Source organism: Diorhabda sublineata, chromosome 3 (assembly GCF_026230105.1).
Source record: "Diorhabda sublineata isolate icDioSubl1.1 chromosome 3, icDioSubl1.1, whole genome shotgun sequence".
Lineage (NCBI taxonomy): Eukaryota > Metazoa > Arthropoda > Insecta > Coleoptera > Chrysomelidae > Diorhabda > Diorhabda sublineata.
In genome coordinates this window covers 14,811,314-14,830,262 of record NC_079476.1, presented here as the reverse complement: position 1 = coordinate 14,830,262, position 18,949 = coordinate 14,811,314, and the positions used below count along the sequence as shown (strand labels likewise).

Genomic DNA, 18,949 nt, shown 5'->3' with positions numbered 1-18,949 from the left:
GTTATAATAATAATGAAATGTTGATATTTATTATAATTCCATTCAAAAAATAATCAACTTCCCTTTTAACTGAAGAGTCACTAAATTTTGAAGAATCCTGATAATCATATCATTTCATTAAGTATACAAGAAAACTTTTGATAAACGCTTCTAATTTTTTAGCAAAATTAATGTGAAAAGACAGTTTCTACAGACAAATGATTGTTTTTGAAATAAAAACAGTTTCTTTAGACAAATATTAGTTTGTATTTGAAAAACAGTAGCTTCTAAATACAACTTTCAGTTTATTTATCACAGAGACAATTTCTTAAGAGAAATTTTCGTTTGTATTTGGATAAGACTATTTCTAAAAACATATCTTGGTTTTATTTTATCAAAACACAATGTCTGAAGGTAAATGTCGGTTTATGTTAGGATAAAACAGTTTCTAAAGTGAAATAATGGTTTGTTTTTGAAAAAGTCAGATTTGAAAGACAAATGACGTTTTGTTTTTGAAAAGGTCAGATTTGAAAGACAAATGACGTTTTGTTTTTGTAAAAAGCAGTTCCTAGATACAAATAATTGTTTGTTTCTGAAAAAGACAGCTTCTTAAGACAAATTTCCCTTTGTTAAAAACAACTATGGACTTATTTCGGTTTGTTTTTGAAAGAGAACATTTCTTAAGACATATGATGTTTGGTTTTTGGAAAAAGCTATTTCTGGGAACAAATTTTCTTTTGCTCTTTGGGAACACAATTTTCAACAACAAACGTTAGTTTTTATTTGAAAAAAATAGACAAATTTTGTTTTTTTATTGACGGAGACAATTTTTTAAGAGAAAAATATTTGTTTGGGTTTGGAGAAGATTATCTCTCTAAAAATATGTAGAGAGACATTGAGAGGCAATTTCCGTTTGCTTAAAAAAATGTCTAGAGATATGTGTCGGTTTGTTTTTGAGACAATATCGAAATACATATTATTTTTTGGAAAAAGCTATTTCTAGAGATAAGGTTCCGTTTGATTATTGAAGAGAGCAATTTTCAAAGACAAGTGTCAGTTTTTTTAGAAAGACAATTTCTAAAGATAAATCTTTTAGGAAAGATATTTATGAAAAACAATGTTTCATTTTCTTCTAAAAAGGCAAATTCGTGAATCAAGGGTTTATTTAAAAAAAAGACTATCAATTTAAACAAAGTTTCGTTTCTTTTTAGAATATACATTGTTAAAGGACAAATAACGACAATTTTTAATAACAAATGATAGTTGGATTTTGGGAAACAAAAAAAATTTCAATTTATTTATGAAGAAAACAATTTTTAAGACAATTTATTTCTTAAAAATCGTTTGTTTTCGAATAAGGAAGTTTTTGTAGAGAGAGAAGCAATGTTTTCAGAAAAAACTGTTACTAACAACAAATTTTGGCTTGCTTTGGTGGTGGTTAACAATTTCTTAACATAAAAATTTTATTTCTTTTTGAAAAAGACAATTTCTTAGGGCAAACGTCGATTTATTTTAGAATAATCACTTTCTAAAGACATGTATCGATTTGTTCTTTGAAAAAGCAGTACCACAAATAAAATTTAAGTTTGTTTTTGGAAACAACAGTTTCTAAAGACAATTTTCAGAAAAATAAAGAAACTACAACATTGAATACTGAAGTGGAGTAATCAAAAGGAATAATATGGCCTGCAGATAAACATACAAAATATAGAAATAATGAAAATATAGGAGCCCCGTCCCATTTCAGTTGGCCCAATTTAAAAAATTACTAATTATTGCTTTTTCAGCTATTAAAAACCGGCAAATTGTTTAGTTTTGAGCACTCTTTATTTTCTATAAACATTTTAGATACTTTAAAACATATGTTATAATTACAAACCAAAAAAAAACCAAATGTAATCAGAGAATCAGAGAAGAAATATTAAACATACTTTCAAAAGTTACCATTGCGTAACATCCCCTTTATTTTTAATAACAGCCGTAATTCTTTGAGGCATAGTGTTTATTAAATTCTAGCAGTATTCGGGAGTAAAATCATCCCAAATTTCTTGCAATCTTTCTTTTAATTCCATGACAGTTCTAGCTGGATTTGCACGCAACTGCTTTTTCATTTCATGCCAAAGTGTTTCTATTGGTGATAAATCTGGATTACTTAAAACCCACTCTAAAAGTGGTATATTGTTGTCTAGGAACCATTTTAAGGCCTTTTTTGGCTTATGACAAGCTGCTCCATCTTGCTGAAAAGGCTTTCCCAGCGATTAAAGTTACTTCTCTCGTTGGCAATAATGATTCTTCTAAAATATCCAGGTACTTTTCAGTATTGACAATTCCGTTTATGAAATGCAGTTTTCCCGCTCCTCTTGCAAATATCGAGCCCCACACCATCACAGATGCCGGTAATTTTACTTTATGCTTCAAACAATGTGGATTAAAAGCTTCATTTTTTTGTCGAATAACTCTACTTCGATCGTCACCCACGCAAACTTCAAAACGAGACTCATCACTCCAATGTAAACTCCACTGTTCAAAATTCCAATTTTTATGCTGTTTGGCCCATTAAAGTCTATTTTTCTTTTGGATTTGAGTCAATAATGGCTTTTCCTTGTCCTATGTAAAGAAAATTTGAATTTAGAAAAATATGGATTAAACTAAGGTTTTACAAAATTCACCTTGTATGTCCGTAATCCTAATTTTTGAGCCTATCTGTGACTGTGGATCTTGAAACCCGCCACCCACTGCATTACTCCAAAGTACACTTAGTTGACCATAGTTAGCACGTCTGTTTTGTTGAATTATTCTTTTTAACGCTCGTTCATCTTTGTCTGACAATTTCGATTTTCTCACATGCCGGCGTTTAGGAACGTATGAAATGAAGATACTGAGATAATAGCATAAGTGAAAAGTCTGGGAAAACAGTAATAAACAATAAAAAGAGGAGATAAACAAACAAAAGAAAATGAAATTTATAAATAGCAAAAAATCAGAAAACGAAGACTGAACTGGAGACGAGCTAAACAGAAAGCAAATGATAAAACCAAATAGGAAAGATATATTATCCCTATATCTATGATAGCAGGGTTGCGGATAAGTAAGTTAAACTCTGACCGCAAATTTCTGGCTCGCTTCGTCTTGCATGTCTTTACGAGAACACGTTTAGATTGAAATGTTTTACTAAGAAGGAAAAATTGCATAAGAGGCAACGAAATCCCTTACAAAGAGTTTTTGGATCCCAAGGGGTTGGTACCGGGAATTTTGTCGCTTACATAGAGGATTTTCTTATATGTAGGTTCCTTATGTTCCTCATGTTTTAAATGGGATTTATTTCTAAAGCTTGTTTAATGTTAATTTAGTTGATTATGTATATATAATCATAATGAATACGATAAAATTTGGTTTACCTGCAAAATAAGTAATCGTTTGTGATTATGCATTTTATCTCTCAGAACAGATTCATCCAGGACTTATTAGCAATTCAACGAATGATAAATTGTATCCAATTTTAACAGCTTAAGACCTAAATTGTACTGGGCTCTTTAATTACATAAGAAAAGGTATATAAACTATCAATCTGATGAGCTCATTCCAGAGAATAGACACACTGTATTGCATGTAACTCCATATCATCCTGATTTAAAACTGATAGAACTTATATGAGTTAAGAACAACACAAGGCAATTGAATTAAGTTTGAGGATGTCACAAACTTGGTTGAATTTGAGTATTTAAAGATTAAATCTGAAGAATATAAAGAAGTATACTCACGTTATTGAAACAGAAGATGAATCTTCCCAATAAAAACTACAGACAGTTACGTATCAGCATACACCACTAGTTAATGTTTATTTACAAAACTAATCAGAAGGATTTAACAATTTATACTTCAAAAACGAAAGATTTCCTGGTACCTCCCACAGAACTAGGGGAAGAGGAAAGAGGCTAGGGTGGGTTTTTTCATCTGTGCGTGTGTGTTGTCACTTGTATAAATGAAAATATAAACAAAATCAAGTATGTTATAATGTAAAATGAAGAGCGAGAATGTTTGTATCATACTCGTATTTTATTTTCATTTCATTAAATAATGGAACGCATTAAAACAAGTACAAAATCTCAACCTTTCAAAAAGGGTTTATTCTATAAATATGCAGATTAGTTTTTTTTAGATATATTTCACAATGGTCAATAGATCCTGTCTTCGTGACTCATACTGCCTATAAATCTTAAAGACAAAAAGATACCATGTTTGAAAAATAAAGTCGCATGCTCTTTTGAAGTCGCGGCAGGTACCTTTTACAATATATTTAACTTTTTAAAACTGTATCGTCACGGTTGCTGCGAATTTTCAAACCAGTTTTAAAAATAACCTTAACCTTAGAAGATGCGTCTCGTAACTTACATAATTTTATAAATCTTCGATACAAAGTATTTATTACCTTTTATGAATGATGTTATTTATGTTAACAAAAAATGTTTCGTAATTTTCTTGAATATAAATTCCAAAATTAGGAGGAATTTTTACAAATATATTTGAAGTCTTATTTACAAATCTACAATGGGCATCAATTATAAAACAAACACAGGATCGAGAGGTCAAACTTGGAAAGGTGTAGGTGGTATCATTATATACAGGGGATTAGCAAAAAGATAGGTAATAAGAGAAATGTTTTCTAAGTAAGAACCGTTTTTAACGGTGTACTGGAGCACTGAAAAAAATAAAAAACACCAGTATATGCCATGCCCCATATTTATATATGTTACAGTAATTATGATTAAATAGTTATTATACTGGTCATTATATAAAATAACAAGATTATCTAGACAATGTGATAAGTTAATCACTTATTCTGTATAGGAGAAAGTATTGATATCTAGCTTAGACCAGTTCTATGCATAAACAAAATATTGCGTTACCATAGCAGCCAACAATAAATTATTAGAAGTGTCAGTGTAAAGTTTGACGTCGAAAAAGTAAACCAGAGTTACGCAATAAATTAAAAGAAAAAAGATGTCCACCAAAATTATGAAAATAGAAAAATTGGGGTATTGAGCCATCATCAACTACCTGTATTTAAAAGGGTTAACAGGTAATCAGATTCATGAAGATATGCTTAACACCCTTGGTGATCAATGTCCTTCGTATGCGACCGTGAAAAATTGGACTGCAAGTTTCAAAAGAGGTAAATTTTCCATTGAAGATGATGACCGATCGGGAAGGCCAGTTTCTGTGTCAGTCCCCGAAAATATCGATGCAGTTCATGACATGATTTTATCAGACCGTCGAATTGGGCTAAAACGGATATCTTAAGAACTGAATATTTCATACGAACGCGTTCATCATATAGGTCACGTCAATTTGAACATGAGAAAAATTGCTGCCAAATGGATCCCCAAATGTTTGAATGTTGACCAAAAGCGTGCAAGGGTAGAAGCATCGCGTTCGATCTGTGCTCAATTTGAAAACGATGTAGACTTCTTTAACCGAATTTTTATTATGTATGAGACAAATCAACAATCGATGGAATGGCGACACTCTGGTTCTCCAAGACCTAAGAAGTTTCGTGTCCAAAAATCTGCTGGAAACGCTATTGCTTTAGTTTTTTGGGATTGCCATGGAGTAATCATGATTGATTTTTTGGATAAGGGTAGAACAATAACTGGAGATTACTATTCGACATTACTGACCACTATACGAGGAAAAATTGAAGAGAAAAGACGCGGAGAGCTATTCAAAGGTGTTTTGTTTTTGCAGTACAACGCCCCTGCACACAAATCTCATGCTGCCATTTAAAAAATTTAGGGTTTTAATTACTAGAACAGCCTCCTTATTCACCAGATTTGGCTCCGTTCAACTATAATCTCTTCCACAACTGAAAAAAGGTTTAAAAGGTCGTAAATTTTCTTCCAACGAGGAGGTAATAAAAGCTGTGGAGGTCTGGTTTGCAGAGCAAGAAGAAACATTTTTTTTGAAAGGTCTAGAGACGTTGCAGTTTCGCTGTAATAAATGAATCCAATTAAGAGGAGAATATGTTGAGTAATAAAATATTTTGACATTGAAATTTTGTTTGGTTCTATAGTAGGCTAAGAAGTTTTCAATATATCCTCGTATCATTCCTAATAGCAGGACAAAGTAAACCAAAGTAATAAATGCGGTTCAACTGGGTTGTTAAGTCGCACCGCGTGTACCGCAACTTTCGCTTTATTATTCGTTTGTATCGGTGTCTGATAATGGCAGAGGAAAGTAAAAAATGTTTTTATAAAACCATCACTGTACTTATTGCAAGTAAAGGAAAAATAATCAGTTGCTCACAAAAAATAAATATCTGTCTGCAATTATAAAAGTAAAAGAATCAAAGAATAAAATTAGTAACAAAACACCGGATTACCAGCGATGTCGAAGAAACTAATAATTCCGGTGAAAAATTAAGGGGATTCTATTATGTACTATAATCATTTAGACAAAAATTTTTTCAGCATATATTAATGAAACATTAGAAGCGAAACCGTCTTTGCTTCAAGCATGTACTATTATAGTTTCCTTTTAGAGTATGGCCCATTCAAACTGTAATTTTTACTATTATCAACCCAACAACCCCTTTCGTGACTACTCGATAAATAGAAAATTTAGTTACTCTAGTTTATTCAGCAATTCTTATTATGATTGCATTATCGGATTGCTGAATATTTTCTTTTTTTAAACATTCGAATATATTTAAAATAACTTGTTGTGTTTGTATAATATATAAATCTTTATTATCAAATTCATATCTGTCTTTATTCTTATTACACTGTGCAATTTTATTGTCTTCATTCGCCCATGGTCTAAAGAGCGCCATATTTCTATTTATGTAAAGAAATTTATAAATTAAATGAATCTCACCTAACGACACCACTGCTGATCGCATGGCAGGAATATTTCAAAGAAATTGTATACATACAGCTTCGGTCAATAGAAAAGCATTTATGCTTATGATTCGATGTTTTGAAAGGTAAACAGTGGAGATGATGAGTCTACGTGGACTGACGGTTTGTTAGATGTTTACCGAATTTTATACGGGGAGTAAACATTATTTTTCATTTCTTAATTTGGTATAAGTGTTGTGCGTAATTATATCTGCAATTGATATTAGAAGAACTACAAGCTTTCACGCAATACAATATTAAGAACACTTACGTCTGTTTTGCGCTTTAATTACGGGAGTTTTTTTTTGGACATTAGTTTCGGCTGCTGCATTCAATTTTTTAAGGTTGCAAGGAACACAGTGGCAATTGAAAGGTGTAAAGAAAAACTTATAGATTTAGATGGAATTGACCTACGACTGTGATAAATATGTTTCTATACTGTCTCATTTCATTCGTATTTTATTAACTGTAATGATGATGATTTTTTAGCAAGTATAAATGTATGTAAAGAAAAATAAAAGTTCCATATAAATATACGTATTTTCAATTTTATTCAATTTAGTTTTGAATAATAATAATATTTGATTAGATTAATAATAATAGTTTGCGAGAAACTCACGACTTCGTTTAAACAGGTGTGACACAAATATTTTTTTATGACTGAAGATAGTCTATTACACGAGCAAAATTTCCAATCGCAATAGAAATACAAAAGATAACGAAGCAGATTCATTGGGAGTTAGTAGGGGACAGATATTGATTAAGGCAGCAGAAACTAGAACTATATCATATAATAGAATATTATCTTTACCCTCTTACTTAAGTACAAAGTTAAGTTATGGGTCTCTTTTTGTACTACATTTTACTACACAGCAAAAATTAGGCATTTCTGTCAAGCACCAAAATATTTATTTTATTGTTATTCATCTACTAAACCAAGCATTAAAGAAAATAATTTTATGACGATATTTTATTTAAAGTTATGCGGCGTTTGAATAGTAAATCAAGCTATCAGTATAAATTCACGTTTGGCATCACACAGCAATACAAATTCTTATGTTTTATTATATTTGGTGTTTAAACCCAAAATAAGAGGAATTAATAATTAAACAAAACTCGTGTGGATCTTCAACATATTAGAAATTTGTAGGTGCATTCTGGATTTCATTCACCACTTAGGTACCTACACTAAGCACAACACAGCATAGTCGAAAAAAAAAAATAAAAAAAAATCACGGGAGGAAATTTCGCACTTCTTCAAGTGGCAACTCTTTGAGAATTCCATCGTCAATACAACTGAAAATAATGATGTCTTAAAACCAACCTCACAACTTAACAAAGCAAATAAATCTACACACAGAACATTACGGAATAAGCATTTGCTTTTCCCACGGCTGTCATTTTCAAAGGTGCATCAGCTCATTTCGATAATTCCTGATCAGTTTATATTTGTGCTTCAGCAGACATATAAATTATCATAAAACATATTGCTGCTTTTTTAAAGTATTTTAAAAACTATTCATGTTAACAAAAAAAAATTGTGACTTAAAGGTGAACGTAAAAATTAAAAAAACTAATTTGGTTAGTGTTTTATTAAATAGATATAAAATTTGAAAGAAAAATGTTGATAGCTCACGAGATATTACGAAACTTTAGCATACCGAATCTCATAACTAAGCATTCGAAGAGGATATATTTTTGCCTGAATTTTCATCATTTACCAAAGGCTATTACCTACGAAGCGTTGTGGATCGAATATTATATTTAGGACAAAAATCGAATATAATATGTTGAATGATAAACAATGCAAATTATTCATGATTATATATTAGTCAATGATTTATAGACTACTAGGCGACGATCGACCTTGTGAATAGGTAGGCCCGACGGGCTCTCAGTCGTCTTTCTAAAAAATGGTTGAATATACATATATAAAAAACTGCTGGGACAAAAGTTGTGAAGAATTCCACTCTCTACAAATTATAATAAATTCTAATATATTAATACCATAGAAAACGAACGAAATATTTATAAAAAATCGCTTTTGGTGACCTTTCACCTTAAAAATCGTCAGACGTTAATACGTGTTTTGTTAAAAGCAACTCCAGAATAGAGATTTATAGCGTTTTACTTCTAATTTCGAAATCGATACTTTTTTATATCTACTCGATTGGTCCACTTGTTGCATAAATTATTATTCCTTCAGGACAACGCACCTTTTCACACCACACTTGCATAATCACCATGGCAAGCTTCAAATTGGTTGACCATCCACTGTATTCACAAGATCTGGACTCCGGCAACTTTTTCTGTTTCCTAACCTCAAAATTGCAATTACAGAAAAGAAATTTTCATCATAATAGGACGTTATTGTAATCGCAAATATTTATTTTGAGGAGATATACGACAACAATTATTTGAAACAGTAAGAAAGGTTTGAGGATCGCTGGACTGAGTGTATGAACTTACAAGGAGAATATGTTGAGAATAGAAATGATTATGGAAAGAAATGTCTTTCTTTGTTAGGTCGGAAACTTCTAAGACAACAATGTCATATACGCCCTGGACTATGTGCTGCAATAAACATTTTAATCAGTTTTCAAATAAAAATAAAGAGTTATGGAAAGCTTTAAAAATACTATGCATTTTAATCTAACCTACTCAAAAAGTCATTGTAATGATGAAATAGTTGGATATGCTGATTCTGATTGGGCAGGGTGCGACGTTGATAGAATGATAGAAAAATTACAAGATACCTATTTAAAGTGTGAAATGATTTCACTTTTTTTTTAATTACCAAGAAACAACAATCTGTAACTTCAAGTCAAGCCAGAAGCGAAGTGGTTAATAGCATTAACAAATAACATAAAATTGGGAAATCCTCAGCCGATAATAATAAGTATATGAGGATAATAATGCATATAATATATCTATTTTGCATAGCAAACAATTCAATAAATCATATAATGGCCAAACACATTGATATTAAGTACCATTATACAAGAGAAAATATTCAAAATATGGTTATAATTTTTAACCACAGATCTACAACCAGACGATTTAATGATCAAGCCGTTAGTACAAGAGAAATTTCTAGAATTAAGTTTAATAATAAACTTTGAGTAAACAGGTGTTCAAGCTACATTACTGTTACTATTTTTCTTATTCCATCAAGGTTTTTGAGTAAACTGTTAATCGATTTATTATCTTTACGTGGGCTGCTAATTAAATTTTGAGGTAGACAAATGAAAACTAATATCCATAAATGGATATGGTTCTATTGTTTTTGAAAATATTCTCCATTAACATCAATACACTTTTGTATGCGTTTGAACCAATTGTTAGAGGATTTTTTTTCATTCCTATTGAGGTACTTCCAAAACATATGAATGCATCAACTGCTTCTTCAGGTGTAGATAAACGTTAACGTCGCAATTAATTTTTGATTTGCGGAAATAGGAGGAAATCATTACCAAATGCGATGTTCAACTGTTCAAAAATGTTTTTGTTTTAACTGTGTGTGAGAGCTCGCATTGTCAAGGTAGAGAAAGATTTGTCTTCTACGATTGGTTTCCCTGATTTTTTCGGCAAACAAATGCTATTGTACCATTCAGAATTGACCGTTTTACGTTTGTGGCGACATGTCTATGTATGTATGTCCATGGCGTTAAAAGAGTTCGCAGGTAGAAAACTCAAATTTTAATGTTTATTTAAAAAAGGAGTTATTTCATTATATCCTTTGCCTTTATTGCCCAAGGCGCTGGTAGCGACACCTTTTCAGCATTCTTCTTATGCTTATTGCCCATAATTCGTCTTCATCTAGTGAGATACTGTTTTATGATTCTATTCTTTTAATTACAGATACTAAAGACAGCTAATTTAGGTAGACAAAAACAGGACCGTTTCCCTACATTATGGCATGAGAAAAGTTCTTTTTCGAGTTTAGTTGATTCTGATATATGAAATTGTCAACAGTTAGTAGAAATTTCAATTCAATTTCCAAAACCAAACAAAATTCCAATATAAATCAATCCTGTGCTTTTAGGATTCTTAAAAGCACATATACCATCCTTATCATATTCATCACTATTTATACGGCAAGGACTTTCATAACAGAACAGTTTTTTAATTATGACCCCTTGATCAACTCGCAGAGGAAGAAAACTTTTCCAAACTTATATTATTCACAGACACCTATTTCGAGAAAACAGACGTAACTATCATTTGGAAGGTTGAAAATATTAAAGCAACGCTAGACTGTGTATAAATTCAGAAAAAGACAAATTAGTGTTATTCACATTCAAAGCTATTTTCAACAATAATAGACTAGTGAATAGTAGAAGATTGGCTAGTATGACACTAAAAACACTTTTTCTATTTTGTAAACCGTCAGAATTAATGAAACATACATACAAAAATTCCAAAGATTCCTAAAAACGGTGTATCAGAATCTCTTGAAGCAATGGCACATTTTCAATTAGCTGTAAGAAATTATCCAAATAAAAAACATACAGATAGGAAGCCAAGGACCCATATTCCAGATCTCACTCCATCAATTACTCGATATAATTTTGTAATGATTGTAATGATTATTTCAATTTTTTAATTAGCTTCCAACTTACTTAATTTATTTATACACTAAACTATGCACTAAACACTAAACTATTCCCTAAATTATCCAATAAAACTTAACTTAACTTATCACTAAACACTAATTAATTTAATTCCACCGTCCACTATTTAGATCTGTTCACTATGACATATAATTATGACTATGACATACACGGCTTTTAAAAACTTATTCATATAGATTTTAATCATATCCAGAATGTTGGAAATCTCTAATTTCCCATAAACAAATAAAATGGGCTTCTTACAAAATGATTCTATAAAAACGGCCCCAACATACTGTATATATGTTATAAAAACAATATAAATAATTTGCCACGGTATATAAAAAAATTTAATGTACATGGTCCTTCTGGGAATTGTACCTTCGCATCCGCCAAACTTTAAATTCAAACACTACAGAACGTTTAAATACTCTTCCCTGTATATATTTTCCCGCCCTTTAATTGGCCCTTAAACTATGGGGTCGTGTGGATAAAATAATTGAAATAAAAATAAAACGGTTATTAAACAGCCGAGTGGGTTACATCATACGCGTGATTATAAAAATGTAAACATTTGAATCAGGATTTAAACTGTTAATTATTTTCAGTGTAAAGAAACAATTAGATCCCATTAAAACGGTAAAGTTGCACACGGTTGAAATAGGTATTGTTTATTCATAATGTAATAAACATAAAGAAAACAAAGAAAACATCACATACATATATAGTGATTCATTTATTAAAGGAAACTAATACAAGGTCATCTTCGTTCCAATTCAACTTTGTGAGATAAATAACACAAACTCTATACATTCTATCCATTATTCGATAAAATTAAGAAACATTTTGAAAAATCATTAATTTAGGTATAGATAATTGTTGACAATAATAATAAATAGAACCTAATTCAAATTTTTACGAACAATTTAAAAAATATTAAGATTACTTTTTAGCTTACCTTCTTCGTCAATGATTTCTGTTACAATTAAGATGAAAACTCAAGAATTATCATTAACTTACCACAAAAAATAAATAATCATCCATCCTTTAATTATTTATATACAGAGTGTTTATTTCATAGCATCTATGTGAGATAAATAACAGACAATCAAATTAATTCTGACGTCACTTGACATGATTTAACACAAACTTTATACATTCTATCCTTTTCTCGAGAAAATTAAGAAAACTTTCGGAAAATATTTAATTTAGATATAGGGAATGATTGATAATAATGATAAATCGCACCTAATGTAATTGAAAAGAGAATTTTTAAAAAATTCCTGTTAAGATTATTCGTCGATGATTTCTGATACAATTAAGTTGAAAATAATTATCGCTCACTGACGACACAAAATGAATAATAATATATCGACTAGAGAGTGTTTCTTAACGTCTTCGATAAAATAAGACATATATAACAGATTTTTAAGTACCCTTTATAATTTAGTAACACTGTAGATTGTAAGAACGAGGATTATAGGAGAAAATTAAATATTAGAAGATATACAGCGTGTCGCATTTATAAAAAAACGTATTGAATAGACAACCACCCAACATCTGCCGACGTCGCGTCCGTCAAAATTTAATATACAGAGTGAGTTTTGTGTTTATAAATTTTTGTGAGCAAGAGTCTTGTAATTCGGCCGATGGTGGTATTTACATTGTTGTCAGATCTTTCTTTTATCCGGAAAAATAATGAACATTGTTATTCCAAATGGATCACCCTGTATATTTTTCGCTTTTCCGAATCATTAAGAAATACTATTATTTTTCATCGAATGTTCCCTATACCTAAATGCCATAATATTGGAGTTAACATAATAATTTAAGTGGCTATGACTGCTACAATAACAAATTTGACATTTCAATAAATTATTATTGTTGTTGAAGTTTATTGGAAGTCACAATCGTTTTTCTGGAATTGATATTTTCTGATATTAGGATACGGTAATAGGCGTAGAAGTCAACAAGAAACGTGTAATATCTTTAATAATTTATATCCTAACCGAAATCCCATAACAAGAACTACTGTCAGTATATTAATAAAAAAGTTTAACGATACTGATTCAGTAGAAGATTTATCCAAAACAGGAAGCAGAAAAACTGCATCTACTGAAAACAAATCTTTAGATGTTTGTGTCCGGTAAGAAGACGATCCACATTTGAGTACTAGACAAATATCCAGGGAACTTAATATTTCGCAAACATCCGTAATGAAAATCACACGTGATAATAAATTCCATCCATACAAATTAACTTTAGTTCAAGAGTTGTCAGATGATGATTTTGATAGACGTGAAGAGTTAGCAGACCTAATGATGGAAAAATCAAAACGATCCAAATTTTTAAGTAATGTTGTTTTGCAATGAGGCCACTTTTATTATTGATGGAAACGTAAATCGGCATAATTGTAGATACTGGTCACGTAACAATCCTCGTTGGGTGTGTGTATCCACACCCAATATCCCTGAATGTATGGGCTGGAATAATAGGCGACAAAATAATTGGTCACTTAAATGGTCCAGCGTATTTAAATTTATTGGAAAATAGTATTATACCTGAGTTGGCTCGGATAGTTCCAATTACAAGTAAATATTGTCAATTATATTAAAAAAAATTTCATTATTTGAAATTTTCAGACAATAACATTATCCCAAACGACAATATTTGGCTATAACAAGATGCTGCCACACCTCACTATGCATGTATGGCGAGGCAATATCCAAATGTGTTTTCCAGAAAATGGATTGGAAAGCGTGGTGTTATCGAATGGCCTCCGCGGGCACCCGACATGAATCCTTTAGACTATTTCCTGTGGAGTCACTTAAAAAAACATCGTTTATAAAACAAAACCTGCCAATATTCAGGACTTAAAAGATAGGATTACCACAGAGATAAGAAGATTTAAGCAGTCAGAGATGTTACAAAATGTATTGGTAATGTAGTGTAAAGTTTCTGGACAGAAGTTTTCTATTACTAGACATTTTAGTTTTAGAATTATTACAAGAGGATATATAAGGCTCAGAGTAATTGGTCAGTTTAATATTAAAGATTCGTGAAGATCAATACAAGTAATCCGGGCGGTAAACAATCATGTTTGCTTTGTCACGTAGCTACGAAGCAAGCCACTGGATATCGGCATTCTTTCCAAATAATAGTTACCAACCATCGTTACACTAAAAGAGTACCTTATGTATACAATACAACATACGTTTTTTAATTATCATCAACGACTATCCACGTTCACGCTTTCGAGCATAAATGTGGAGCCTAATTGCATATTGTCCGCTATATATGAGTGAATGTTGCAATTTATGTCCGTTAAGGATATGGAAAATCGAAAAACTTTAATAATATAACGTTGAATATAAAATTGCTAAATAAATTTAGAGCTGCTGAACTAGTGTTTACTGTACAGTGCTTGTTTGGAGCAATAAAAGAAAAAATATTCGTCTAGTATGATATTAAGTTGGAATTTCAAGAGCCGTTGGTGAACTGTCTAAACGCACTTCAATAAGTAAATTCACTATTCACCTTCAGTCTCTGAAGACGACTTTTTGTTTATCGAAGCGCGCGAACTTCTGCTGTGTTCATGATGAAGAACGTAGTGGAAGACGGCCGGTTTTGGATGCGATTGTCGATAATATCAACAGTGGTCTGTTCAACGATCAGAAGGTTACTGTGTGTGAACTTGTTGAATGCATTTCTGAAGCTACCCTTTGAAAAAAACTTAACAAACACATTGGGAAATCGGAAAGTGAGTGTTCGTTTGGTACCCCGGATGCAGACTCACGGACGGAAGGCACAACGCCTTGCCGGTGGTCGCAAGTTTCTTATGAGGGGTAGGGGACAAGGAGAAGTTGTTGGACTCTATCGTGACAGAAGATGAAATGTAGTTATTTCATTACATCCTCAAAACAAAACCAAAATCTTGTCAGTAGCGTCACTCTAGTTCATCGCAACTAGAGAAATTGAAACAAATGCAGTCGACAAGAGAGGTTTTGGGATGGAAAGACCATACTCCTCATCCATTTCATACAACGTGGGATGAAAAAAAATTAAAATAGATGTTTTAAAATATTGGCCAAACTCCGGCGAGCAATATGGAATCACCAGATGCAACTGATAGATGAACGCTTGACCCACGTCGTTCGTCAAACACAGGAGCTCTTGAAGAAATTTGGGTGGACTATTATGCCCCATACCATTGGTTAGCAGCAATTATCACTATTGGTGGTGGTCTATTAGATATTTTTTTAATTTGAAACGTACACTAGTAGTTTCAAATTAAAAAGTTTTACCCACCCCATAATCCATTCATTAAATTTCAAAATGATACCTTCCATAGTTCTTCTTCATATTGTCAAGCGAAGGTCAAAAGGGTGCACCAAAAATAATAGTATACGAGCAAATGTTTATATTTTTTCGATGAGTACCACAAGTCTAAACTTACAAGTATCTGTTGATTTTTTTATTATTATTTCTTTAGTCTTTATGATTGTAGTCTAGTCTCAGTTAGTCCTGTGAGAGCAAGAACATGCTGTGATTTATACTTTTTAGACCAAGATATCTTTTGTGAAGTTCGTATAAGAATTATTTCGTCCTTGCAAATTCAGACTTGTAAACCAAGGAACTATAGGTTCAAACTAATGCATTAATCGCAAGTCTTCATAGTATGGGCACAGAATTAAAAATATCTCAACGTACCGTGTACTACAACGTGAAAAAATGTACATCCACCAGAATCTATGGTGATAGGAAACATTCAGTGCGGCCACGAAAATTCACAAGCGCTGAAGGTATACGAATTGTATTAGTCAGTACACGTAATCGACTTTTCACGAGCCCAAGTCTATGAATCTAGGGATCTGCCTTTGAGTATTTTTACAGTAAAAAGGAGATTTAGAGAAGCTGGTCATAAAAAAGACCGCTTATAAGACGTCAAAATAAAGAAGTTGCAGAGGGGTATGGAGTATGAAAATTAGACGCATGAAGAGTCAGCTCAATGGAAGAACTGATGCTAGACCTATATGTAATCCCAACTATAAAACACGGCGGAGGTTCGATGATGATGATTTAGGAATGTTTTTGAGAATGAACGACTGGATACCTAGTAAAAATTGATAGGTTTTTGAGGAAAGCAGGCTGTAAACAAATATTGAAGGAAAATGTAATGATTTGGCCAGCACAGTTGCCAGACCTCAACTCAATTGAGTTGTTTTGGGACTAATTAGACAGGGAAGCCAGAAAACATTGTACTATTCCACTTCACATCTTTGAAATTTCCTGAAAAAGGAAAAAAGTTAAATAGACGACGATTATTTGTCGAGATTACTACATAGAATGCCAAATGTGTGCACCAAAATAATAAAAGCAAAAATCAAAAATTTAAATATGAAAAATTGCAGTTTCCCAGTTTCCATCTTTCTCGATCTTCCCAACGATCTTCTTCCAATCCTCTTTTTGGAATATCCTTCTCGATACCCTCCCTCCAACTTAATCTTGGTCTTCCTCGTGGAGTCCAATTTAAAATTTGTTTGGTTATGCGGTCTTCAGGCATTCTTTGGACACGTCCGTACCATCTTAACTGATTCGCCCTAATGTCTTCTGTAATCGTACGCTGCACTTTCATGATCTCCCTGATTTTCTCGTTTCTTATTTTTCACGTCTTGAGATTCCTCCCGCGCGTCACCAATAATCCATTTCTGTGGCTTCAAGCATTTTTACTGTTTTCTCTTTTAGCGGCCAGACTTCGCTACTATATGTTGTTATACTTTTCATTATGCTATTGTATATTCGATGTTTGTTTTCCTTGGATATTTGTTTGTCCTACAATACACTATTTAGCTGTCTTATTGCTTGTCTTCCTTGGTTATTTCTTTAAAACATAAATATAAAAATCTATCGTATTGGTTTCATTTGTTGTGTATCACGCAAACTTTGAGGTGGGTGAAAACTTTTGATCGATTTTGTACATCAAAATTGAATGTACGGTAGTTACTACTATAAAATTATTTGTTTTATGAAAAACTAGTACAAGAATATATTTTTTATTTGTAAGAAAATTTACAAAAAACAGATCCACCATTCAAGGAAAGCTCCGATTAGGGTCGATATTATTGAACACATTTCGAGCTTCAGCACCCAAAGTCCCAAAAATATACTATTTGCATTCAAACCGAACCTTATTCATAACTTCAGAAAATAAATATTACATCATTTAAGACTTGTAAAATTTTTATATAAATTTTCACACACCCTATACGTAACAATAAATATAGTCAATTAGTATTAAATGTGATAATAAAACTTTAGAATCATTTGAAAAATAATTATTAATATATAATATTAATAAAAATTATATCTTATCCTATTTTTTTTAATTCTAACAATCTATTAATAACAATATTATATTCTTCGTAAATTTTTGTAAATATAAAATTTTATAAATTTTTTTGCTATTGTAGTCAATAAAAAGTTGTATATGTGGCCGGTTTTTTATCTAAATAAACATTAAGTCATTGTACCTGTTTCTGTCAAACCGTTTTCGAATATATAACGGTTATAAACGATGTTTTTTTCATCCAACTTAACGCGATACTCAAGCATAAAATTTATATTCGTTAGTGAATAATTAGAAATTATAGCTTACCGATAATTTCCACAAGCAATGAAAAAATATCCTTATAATATATAAAGATCAGTTTGATTCACAAAATTCGCGCACTCACTTCAAATAATAGGTAAATCAAAAACTATAAAATGTCTAGCTAGTAGTAGTCTTGACCTAGAGAACTCTATCGATTCACAAGAAATGTCCCACTGAAAAACTCAGGAAGACGCGAACATCTAGAGACCACTCACTGACTTACTGACTGTCGACTGGTCCAGCAGGCTGTCGAATAGCGCGGACCGCGATTGTCAAGTGTTCTCTCGCGAAGCGCTACAGGTGGAATAAATATTCGCCGGCTATACCTGCACGGCCTACTGAAGATTGTAACTATTTCGAGAGAAGTCGACGACTGCTGAGATACGAAACGCGAAGAATCGCGAAGTTTTGTTTATGTGAAATATAAACAATGGTTTGATTTATCTGCTTCTCGCTACGCGAACGGTAGGGCCTGGAGGATACCAAGTGGACAGTTCCTTAACATTTTTTGTAACCATTTATACTTTTTACAGTAAAAAAATAAACATTTAACTCAAATGAAAACAGTTTAAGCGACTTGTTTTTAATATAATATAAATGGTATTTAAAAAAAATTCGTGAAATATGTGTATCTAAAATACTGCAAGGGATGCCTTTTAAGTTTTCATGAAAAGTTAAGCAGAAACGAAGAAATTCGAAACAAAGTCTATTGCTTTTCGAAATATTCTCCCTTTTTGCATAAACTGATATCGTACAAACATGATTTTCAAAGTCTTCAACTGGAGATGATTAAATTTGTCTGTCTGTGC

The 18,949-nt window shown here is 31.7% G+C and overlaps 1 protein-coding gene across 4 annotated transcripts in view; it reads right to left on the bottom strand.

Moving 5' to 3' along the window:
- The window catches only part of LOC130442005 (leucine zipper putative tumor suppressor 2 homolog), a 301,746-nt gene extending 283,246 nt beyond the window's left edge, over nucleotides 1-18,500 (bottom strand). For all 4 annotated transcript variants that reach the window (XM_056775950.1, XM_056775949.1, XM_056775952.1 and 1 more), the window contains exon 1: nucleotides 18,144-18,500. The gene's annotated coding sequence lies outside the window, so the exon portion shown is untranslated. The remainder of the gene's footprint in view (nucleotides 1-18,143) is intronic.
- Between the last annotated feature and the right edge of the window lie 449 nt (nucleotides 18,501-18,949).